Source organism: Balaenoptera acutorostrata, chromosome 20 (assembly GCF_949987535.1).
Source record: "Balaenoptera acutorostrata chromosome 20, mBalAcu1.1, whole genome shotgun sequence".
Lineage (NCBI taxonomy): Eukaryota > Metazoa > Chordata > Mammalia > Artiodactyla > Balaenopteridae > Balaenoptera > Balaenoptera acutorostrata.
Window position 1 is genome coordinate 41,026,762 of NC_080083.1, and position 10,864 is coordinate 41,037,625.

General features: G+C 48.5%; 1 long non-coding RNA gene across 1 annotated transcript; it reads left to right on the plus strand.

Moving 5' to 3' along the window:
* Nucleotides 1–102: 102 nt before the first annotated feature.
* LOC130705962 (uncharacterized) lies at nt 103–10,322 on the plus strand. Its single transcript, XR_009006367.1, has 3 exons — nt 103–212; nt 1,620–1,711; nt 8,984–10,322. It is a non-coding gene; the product is annotated as an uncharacterized LOC130705962 (long non-coding RNA).
* Nucleotides 10,323–10,864: the final 542 nt, after the last annotated feature.

Consider the following 10,864-nt stretch of genomic DNA (forward strand, 5'->3'; position numbering starts at 1 on the left):
CTCCTTTTCCTACTCAATTCACTCTCCTCCCTCCCTTCCTCTCTCGCCCCAACCCCCCCATTTCTAGGGATCATGTGATTAGGGAATCATGTGATGCCGTCGCCTGCTAAGCCTGCCTGCTGGTGCCCGCCTCGCCGCCTCCTGCAGCCCCATCCCGAGATGGGCCAGCTCCTGTCAGGGGACATTGAGAGCCAAGAGCTGTCCCTTAGAGGGTGCGTACAAGAGCATTTACAGGATGTCTCTTGGATATGGAACATTTGTGCATCCTGTTTCTATTCTAGCCAACCAACTCAGATTTAATGCTGGGCAGCCGGGCCCCAAAGGGGAGTGAAGGAGTAGTGAGGGCAAGGGTAAACAGCCCTCAGGCCCCTTCCTCAAGGGGCTCACAGCAGGGGGTAGGGTGGGGTTGGAGAATCGGGGGCCAGGTGCTCTAGGTGTGTGTAGGGAAGACGTAGTAGGTTGACTCTAGGCAGGGAAAAAGAGGTTTAATTCCACCTTGGGGGCACTTTTTTGAGCTGAGTCTGGGAGGATTTTAACTGGCAAGTGGGGAGGGGTTGGAGAAGTGGCTAGATAGGGGGTAATGGGAAGAGCATTAGGAAACCAGATGGGAAAGGCAGCCTTGGGCAGGGATTGAGTGCCAGGTTCAATGGAGTGGACTTGAGGAGCTGCTGGGTGTGTGGCACCAGGCTGGGCTGGCATAGCACAAGTGGCTTCCTAGTTTCGATCGGCCCTACCTTTCAGGAATTGACATGCCGGTGGGGAAAGAAAATATACCACACGGAACAGATTCACCAGCGGCAGGAGCTAGACTGCTCAGTGCCAAGGGGCCTTTCCCCGGCAGAGATGAGTGATGGGAGATGCACCAGGAGAGACGAGAGGCCCAGAGGAAGCCTGGTGCCGGGTCTTGGAGGAAGGGCAGTGTTTGGTTGTGCCGAGTGGCTGGGGAGCACTGCAGGTTAAGCAAAGAGCTTGAGCTGGGGGTGAGGCTAGGGTTGGAGACAAATAGCCAAACTCAGGGGTGGTGGGAGTCTGGGTAGAGAAGATTTTGATAGAATCAATTGACTGTAAATGTGAGGACTGGACTCTGGACTCTCAATTCTATTCCACTGATATATGTGTCCATTCTTAAGGCCAGTATCACACTGTCTTAATTACTATAGCTTTTTAGCAAATTTTGAAATAGAGGAAGTGGGAGTCCTCTAATTTCTTTTTCAAGGTTGTTTTGGCTATTCTAGGTCCCCTGAATTTCTATGTGAATTTTAGGATCAGTTTCTGCAAAGACAGCTGAGGTTTTGATAGAGAATGCACTGAATCTATATTTGGGGTGTATTACCCTCTTAACAATATTGTCTTCCTATTCATGAATATGGGCTGTCTTGATTTATCAGTTTCTTTTTGACAGTTGCCAAGTATTCCACCCTATAGGTGTTACATGTTTACTTAACCAGTCTCTTTTTTTTTTGGCCACGCTGTGCGGCTTGTGGAATCTTAGTTTCCCTACCAGCGATCAAACCCGTGCCCCCTGCAATGGAAGCTCAGAGTCCTAACCACTGGACCACCAGGGAATTCCCTTAACCAATCTCATTTAATGGACTTTTATGTGTTTCCAATTTTTGCAGTTACGAATAATCAGGCAACGACTATTTCTCAACATGTCTCTGAGTGCACATATGGGGGTTAAATTCCTGAAAGTAACATTGCTGGGTAAAAGGTATGTTGAAATGTTAATACCAAATTGCCTTAACATTTTTCCAATTTACACTCCCAGGCTCAGTATTTGGGGGAGCTTATTTCCCATATACTCACTAACATTGGATATGCCAGTTCAAAAAATTTTTGCCATTCTAACGACGGAAGATATTTCATGGTGGTTTTATCTGCATTTCCTTGATCTCTAGGGAAGCTGAGCATTTTTGTGTATGTTTATTCTGCATATGTATTTCTTCTGTGAAATGCCTGCTCTTATCTGTATTAGTCAGGGTTCTCCAAAGAAACAGAAGCAGTTGATGTGTATATAGAAAAAGATTTATTAAAAAGAATTGGCTCACATGACTATGGAAGCTAGTAAGTCCAAAATCTGCAGTGTGAGCCAGCAGGCTGGAGATTCAGGAGAGCTGATGGTGCAGATGAAAGTCCAAAGACAGTTGCTAAGAATTTCCTCTTGCCTGGAGAGGCCAGTCTTTTTGTTCAATTCAGGCCTTCAACTGATTGGATGAGGCCCACCTGCATTATGGAGGGCAATTTGCTTTAGCCAAAATTCAGTGATTTAGGTGTTAATCTCATCCAAAAACACCTGCCAAGTTGACACATAAAACTAATCATCACACAACAAACTCACAGATATAGAGAACAAACTAGTGGTTATGAGTGGAGAGAGGAATGGGGGAGGGGCAATATAGGGGATTAAGAGGTACAGACTATTATATATAAAATAAGCTAAAGAATATATTGTACAACACAGGAAATATAGCCAATATTTTATAATAACTGTAAGTGAAGTATAACCTTTAAAAACTGTTAATCACTACATTGTACACCTGTAACTTACATGATATTGTATAGTTGATATAGTACATCAACTATAGTTCAATGATAAAAAAAACTAACCATCACATTATCCCTTGTTCATTTTTCTCCCATGTTTCTTTTTCTTCTTGAACTGCGGGAGCTCTTTATATAGTCTGGATATTATATACGTTGCAGATATTTCCTCCCAATCTGTCATTTGTCTTTTATCTTTGTTTATGGTATCTTTTGTGGTCAGAAGTTGTGTTGTTATGTCATCTGAAATCTAGCAATCGATCTTTTCCTTTGTGGCTTCTGCCTTCCCGCAGCCCACACTTGCTTAAGAAGTTAGAAATATGTTCTTCCTGGTCTGTGACAATTCCTGCTGTGGTCCCACCTCGGATGCCAGCACTACCCTGGACTGAGGCACCACAGTGATAGAAGATTCCACTGAGAGCCCTGACACGAAGAGAACCCCGGAGTCTGGCTCTGGCTAAGAGGTTCCTCCAGGTCAGGGTTGGACAGCTTCCCTCTCTCTCCCTCTTTCTGCTTCTTTCAGCCTCTCCCCAGTTCTTCCCATCACCCCTTCAGGGTTTTCTTCATTCAGACTTCCAGTTCTGCTCTCATAGAAGAGTCACAGCTGCCTCAGGGCCAGGGGCCTTTCCCCCCAAGGTCTTGAATTGCCTGATAAAACATCAGCTGCCCAGTTAAATTTGAATTTCAAATAAAGACAAATTTTTTAAGCATAATTATGTCCCATGCAATATTTGACACATACTTACACTTAAAAATTAATCCCTGGGAGTTCCCTGGTGACCTAGTGGTTAGGATCCGGGCTTTCACTGCTGGGGCCCGGGTTCAATCCCTGGTTGGGGAACTGAGATCCCTCAAGCTGTGCAGTGTGGCCAAAAAGAAAAAAAAAAATTATTCCTTGTGTATCTGAAATTCAAATTTAACTGGGCATCTTATATTTTTATTTCCTAACTCTGGCAGGCCTGAACACTAAGGTTGGAGTGAGGGCACAGAAACAGCCCCTGCCTCATACACACCTACTCCTTCCTTCCCCATCCTGCCTGAGTCACCTTAGGGTGAGTAATTGTTGCCCCAGTTGCTCAGGCGCCTGCCCTCCTCATCGGGCACCTGACTGGTGTCTGTGGGGCTCTGCTCGGCCCTCCAGCCTGTCTGGGTAGGTGTGGGGGAGGGGAGGCAGGAGCAGGCCAGTGCCCAGGCCAGAGGCTGTGGCGGGATATTTGGCAACAGAGCCACCAGACCTGGATTCCTGACCTAGCATAGGCCGTGAACTTGCCCAGTGCCAGTGGGCAGGCCACTTCCCTTGTTTTTTAATCAATTACTATTTTTAACAAAGTATACCATGCAAATAAATTTTAGTCAAGTTATAACACAAAGCAGCACTCTCTTTTTTTTTTTTTTGGCTGTGCTGCATGGCATGTGGGATCTTAGTTCCCTGACCAGGGATGGAATTCGTGCCCCCTGCAGTGGAAGCTCGGAGTCCTAACCACTGGACCGCCAGGGAAGTCCCAACACAAAGCAGCACTCTTATCCTCTCTCTTTTCCTACACCAGGCTTCCACTTTCAAACCCTTTAACCGTTTCTTCTGTGACTTTCCCTTGTGTGCTTGTATGTGAATTCTTAATTCGCCTTTGGCCTCAGTGTGTTCATCTGGGCAGTGGGTGAGCACTGCCCTGCTCTCTGTCTCCTGGGAGATTCAGAGTCTGCACTGAGCTGTGGTGACTCCACCTGGCCCCGGGTGCAGGTAGACTGATGCTGGATGGTATCTTTAAATCCAACTGTGGGGTGCAGGATGCAGGGTAGGGGTTCAGCGGGAGGGAAGAGAGGGGAGAAGGGGGAAGGCAGGTAGGGGAAGTGGATTACTTGGCTTTGCCCTGTAATGGAGGGAGCTTCAGGGATCCTGATGTGCAGGTCTGAGAGCCCCTCATCTCGCTGAACCCCCTTTCTATGCAACGGGGAACCTAGCGCTCAGCGAGGAAGCTCGTCTCTGGTCCCCTTCCCTCTTACAAGCTGTGTGACTTGACTTAACCTCTCTGCCTCAGCGTCCTGGTGTTTACGTTGAGGACAAGGACAATAAGGCGCTTCCCTCGGGAATGAAATAATGCCTGCAGAGCCCTCAGCTCAGGGCCTAAGCCAAGTATGTGCTCAATTAACGAAGCTGCCACCGTTGGTTGTGGTGATTCCTCCCCTTGGGCCCTCCCCAGCTCCCCCTCACACATACCTTAGCCTGGGAGACTGCCCACCCACCCCTCAGCCCACCCACCCCTCAGCCCACCTCACCCTCTCCTCTCGGAGCCGTGGCCCATGTATCTCTCTTCCCGGAAATCCACCTGGACCCCCCACGTGGCTGCACCCCATGGCATCCTTCTGGCCCAGGGTCCAGAACTCTGTCCAGGAGGGTCTGTTTGCACCTGGTCCATTTCAGACTCCTGAGAAGGGCACCCCATCAGACTGAAACCAACAGAATCCCTCAGCCAGACCAGGGCAGAGGGGGCAGAGGAAGACTCAACCCCTCAGGGATGGGGTCGGGGCAGGGAGATGCAGGGTAGGGTGAGCTGGGTTGAATTCTCTTCTCCCATCCAGATGTGGAGTCAGCATCTGCCTTCTGTGGGAGAGGAAGGCACATTCCCAGGTCAAACTTTCAGTTTCTTATGTTCTGAGAGCAGTGGGGTGATCCAGAGAAGAACTTCCTGGTAGAGGCAAGGACTGACCCCAGCGCGTCTCCAGGAAGCCCGATTGGCCTCTGGGACAGGCAGGTGGCAGGTGCTGGAGGACAGGACCCAGCTCTTTCCTGGAAACCTGGGCAGTGGGCTGGCATCTGGGCAGTGGGACCTCATCTTTGCCTGTTGATCTCAAATTCCAGCTCGGCCTCTTCCTAGCTGGGTGACTTTGGCTTTTTTTTTTTTTTTTTAATTTATTAATTAATTAATTTATTTATTTTCGGCTGAGTCGGGTCTTTGTTGCTGGGCGCGGGCTTTCTCTAGTTGTGGCGAGCGGGGGCTACTCTGTTGCAGTGGGCGGGCTTCTCACTGCTGTGGCTTCTCTTGTTGTGGAGCACGGGCTCTAGGCACACAGGCTTCAATAGTTGTGGCACACGGGCTCAGTAGTTGTGGCTCACGGGCTCTAGAGCGCAGGCTCAGTAGTTGTGGCGCCCGGGCTTAGTTCCTCTGTGGCATGTGGGATCTTCCCAGACCAGGGCTTGAACCCATGTCCCCTGCATTGGCAGGCGGATTCTTAACCACTGCGCCACCAGGGAAGCCCCTGGCTTATTTTTTTGACCTAAATGCCCTCACCTGTGAAATAGAGGAACTGTATTATAATTACCTGCCAAGGTTTCAGGAGGATGGAATGTGCTTGCACACGTATGTAAAGTACCAAGCTCAGGGGACTTCCCTGGCGGTCCAGTAGTTAGGACTCCACACTTCCAATGCAGGGAGCGCGGGTTCGATCCCTGGTCGGGGAGCTAAGATTCCACACGCCACACACGGCCAAGAAAAAAAGAAGTACCAAGCTCATAGTCGATCCTCATAAGCTGTCACCTCCTTCTCCTCTACTCCTACGATCGAGAGAATTTTGACAACTAAACTACATTTATTCAGGACTAAAATTCATTTTCTTATTAAAATTTACAAAATCAATGATGTAAAATCTGACGCCACTCAAATGAAAAAGAAAACATCCAGCCAAACCCAAGACAGGGGCTCAGATCCTCCAAACCCTTCTGAAGCTCCTTCAGGGTGCTGGCCCTGCACCACATCTAAGGACACCCTGTCCCTCCCCTGGAAGGCTTGGGAGGGGCTGGGCCCCGATGGTGGTCTGGCCAGTGTCATACCTCCCTGTGGGTACAGGGAGAAACTTTCCCCATCCTGTGCCTTTTTCTGAACTTGAGAATGCCCTGGGGGCAGCTGTGCCCCTCAGTGGTTGCTGCATTGCCTGTGGACTCCAGGAGTTGGAGCCTAGCCGTTGTCAAGGGCAGCAAGTGGACAGGTTGGGTCACGGAAATGGAAGGACAGCTTGGGCTGTGGGCACTGTTGACTCGTTGACTGTTAGGGCTGGAATGTTAATGAACTTGGGGGCAGGGCAGGGAGTGGAGAGGAGAGGAATCAGGACCATGTTTTGCCGGCCTCCTCTGTTCCACATCACTGAGTCCTTCTAACGACACTGCAGAGTGTTAGCTCCACCTCGCAGATGTATGAGACACTAAGGGTCTTGTCCAGGGTCATCCGGCTACTAAGCGGTGGTGTCAGTATCTGAGTCCAAATTGATCAGACCTCGGAGCTTTTGCCCACATCGCCAGGCTCCACTGGATGCAGACGCCAGCGCAGCCTGTCCTCCCTCCCAGCCCTTCCAGCCCTGAGCTCTCCTGTCCCCTCTCCAGGCAGGCCCCCTAGGGGTCAGGAGACACCCGCTTCTAGCCACTTGGACAGGTCACTTAACTTCTTTGAGATTGTTTCCTCATCTGTAAAATGGGTCCACAATAACCCCCACATGCCCTCTTACACAGTCATGAGAGGTTCAAATGGGATGATGGATGTAAAGAGATCTTGTAAAGTGGCACATAAAATGGAAGGAATTCTTTTTAGGACATCAAAGAGGTTCCTCTTGTTAATCTGATGACCTGTCTCTGAAGCACTGGGCCAGGGCTTAGGTGAGGAAACTGCCTTCCCCAGAAAATTCAGAGAGGTCAGGTCAGGGTCATCTCCAGGAGCCCAAGGAGGAACAGAGAGAGGAAGCAGCTACATGGAGGGCGGGACAGGAGGACGGAACTCCTCCCCCCTCAACCCGGGGCACACTTTCCGGGTCACAAACCCCTTTCACACGCCTCATCTGTCATCTTAAACCTCTCAGCAGTGCCGGAAGGGAAGTAGGGCCAAGAGTATTATTCTTTCCATTTCAAAAATGATGAAAACAAGGCGCAGAAAAGAGACAAATTCCCCCAACAAGTTAGCAGAGAAATCTGTACTCAAATGCACATCAGGGGACTTTAATTCAATTTCTTATGTTAGGATGGTTGCTGGTATACTTGATTTCCATGTTTTTAAAAAGTAGGTCTGGCTAATGTTTATTGAGACTCACATTGTGCCAGGTTCTGCACTAAGCTCTCCTTTCATCTTTAACACAGCCTTGTGAGGTAGGTACAGTTACCATCTCCATCTTACAATGAAAGAAGGAAGACTCAGAGGTTAAGCAACTTTCCTGGGGTTGTGTAGTTGGAAAGGGGAGAAGCCAGAAATTGAATACAGGTCTGGTCCAGAGCCTGTGTTCATAACCATCATAGTTGTTCTTTTCAATGCAAGTTTTTCTTTCAGTGTGAGTGCCCAGCTCTCATCTGAGCACTTTCCTTCATCCCAGCCAGCTTGGCCCTCCCTTGGCCTTCACTATGGGTTAATCTCCATCAATGTTTCCTGACCCCCCACTTCTCCCTTGTTCTAGGCCGTCTTAGGCCCTCTCCATCACGTGACCTGTTTTAGTGCCTTCACAGGCACTAAACCTCATGTCCTTCCTGTCTGCAATTGTCTTGTTTATTTACTTGTTTGTGTGTTTGTCTCCTGCACTAAAAAGTGTGAGCAGGGACCCAGTGTGGCTTGTTCCCTGCTATATCCCAGTACCTACAACGGTATTTGGCATACAACACTGAAACATTTTTTTAAAATTGTTTTTTGTTTGTTTTAATTAATTAATTAATTTATTTATTTATTTTTGGCTGTGTTGGGTCCTCGTTTCTGTGTGAGGGCTTTCTCTAGTTGTGGCAAACGGGGGCCACTCTTCATCGCGGTGCGCGGGCCTCTCACTACCGCGGCCTCTCTTGTTGCGGAGCACAGGCTCCAGACGCGCAGGCTCAGTAGTTGTGGCTCACGGGCCCAGCTGCTCCGCGGCATGTGGGATCTTCCCAGACCAGGGCTCGAACCCGTGTCCCCTGCATTGGCAGGCGGATTCTCAACCACTGCGCCACCAGGGAAGCCCCCTGAAACATTTTTAAAAAGAGAAAAAGAGAGGGAAACACTCAGTAAATCAAAAAGAGAGAGAGAGAGAGACGAACACAGGTCAGACCTTTGTTCCAGGCCCAGCTGGGATGACTCCTCCTCAGTTTGCGTCACTGAGACACAGGCTCAGCCCTGGCATGGCCACGCTTTTCTGGAGGCTGACATGCTCCAGGCAGCCTCGGGCACGCTGAGAAGCAGAACCTGCAGCCCCAGAAGGCAATGACACTACATGCGACCACTGGTGCTTGGTGAGCTCATGAGGTTCGCAACAGAATCAGATCCAAAGTCTTCGTTTGGTAATATAGTTTGTAACTCTCCTTCAATACATTTTCAGAAGTGAAATTCAGAGTGTAATTTCCTATGCACGTTTAAAAAAAATCTGTATTAAATTCAAACTGTAATAGAGAGGAAAAATAAAAGAAAGTAATTTAGAATGAAATAATATGTATTTCTGTGTGCAAAAGCTCAGGCTTGACTCCACGAGAGAACAGAAGCTTGCAGATGCCCATGAATCACTGGCGACGGAGAACCGGAAATGGAGGCTCTGCGCTGGAGTATTTTGTTAGTAACTCAGCTCACACCAGCCAGGTGGCCAACAGGATGAGATGTTCTGAATGGTGAATGATCCTTGGTAAAGTTCTAACGGAGACAAAGCCACATCTTCCTGAAGACTGCATGGTAGTTTTATTCCTGGGAAATTCTATAGATTATCAATATAAAACCATTTAGAAAGATATGGGTGAAATAGAGCTGGCTTCGAGGTCGGATAATCATCAACAGATTTCTCGAATCCGCAGATGTGGAACCCGCGGATACAGAGGGCCGACTGTATTCACTGTACTAGGCCATTTTATATAAGGGACTTGAGCATCCCTGGATTTTGGTATCTGCAGGGGCTCCTGGAACCGATCCCCCGTGAATACCAAGGGACGACTGTATGTGGTTGTCCAGAAAGACAGAGGAAAGCCGTGAGGTGTACGGGGATAAATCCCTGTTAATGTCAGACTGTCCTACACTTTATAGGACATTGAGCATCCCTGCCCTGACTTCTGTCAAATGCCAGGGGCTCTGATCTTGTGACAATCACAAATGGCCTCATAAATTCCCCAAATTTCCCCTAGGGGGCGGTAGAGCTCAGATCGAGAACAACTGCCCGGCATATTCCCCATCGCCCCGCTGTTTAATTTAACACTTACCTTTGAGGTTGTTTTACACTCGGAGGTGGAAGTCAGCATCCCTTTCAAGGTGGTATTTGTTACATAGGGATATTGTCAGGCAGTCCCTTTGCATGGCATTCTGCTGTTACAGGGCTACGGTAAGGGCGAGTCATTTCGCACATGAGCAAGCCAATCAGGGAGGAATGCTTACAAGTGGCCTGGCTGAGTCACAGGGTTGGGCATTTGGAATTTTGATAGCTATGGCCCAAAACTGCCTTCCTCGGGGGTAGATTAATCCACACTCCCCAGCAGAGTAAGAGTTCCAGGCATCCGGCTGGGGGTTGGGGGGAAGGCAGTTCTGCAGTCTTAGCCAGGACCCTTCACCTCTGGAGGCCACCTCCTCAGACCGCACCCAGGGTGCTCCCAATGAAGACTTGGGTGTCCAGAAACTTCCCAGTTCATCTTCTCAAGCTAGGCAGGGGCTGGGGGGAGACAAGAGAGGCCTTTCCCTGGGTGGGCTGATTCTAGCTATTACATTTATTTCTTTTTTTTAACCTTCAAAAAAAATAATACAGGGACCTCCCTGGTGGTCCAGTGGGTAAGACTTCGTGCTCCCAATGCAGGGAGCCCAGGTTCGATCCTTGGTAGGGGAACTAGATCCCGCATGCAGGCCTGCCTGCCGCAACTAAGACCAGGCTGAAGCCTAAATAAATAAATACTTTAAAAAAAAAGATAGCTTTGTTGTTGTGTTTTTTGTTTTTGTTTTGTTTTCTCATGCATGGCTTGCCGGATCTTAGTTCCCCGACCAGGGACTGAATCCAGGCCACCGAAGTGAAAGCCCCGATTCCTAACCACTGGACCACCAGGGAATCCCCAGCTTTGTTGCTTTCTGATTCTATACATAATATATATGTATTTCAGAGGGAGAAATCCCTTTCCCCACCAACTTTTTATTTTAAAACCTTTTAAAACTTCAGAAAAATTGCAAGAATGGTACAATGAGCACCATATACCCTTCACTTTGATCTACAGTTGTTCACATTTTGCTACATTGGCTTTATCTCTATTTTTGCTGAACCATTTGAGACAGTTGCAGACATTTGCCACTAAACACTCGGTGTGCATTTCCTAAGAACAAGGACGTTCTACAAAACCACTGTATGGTTATCACACTCAAGAAATTTAATG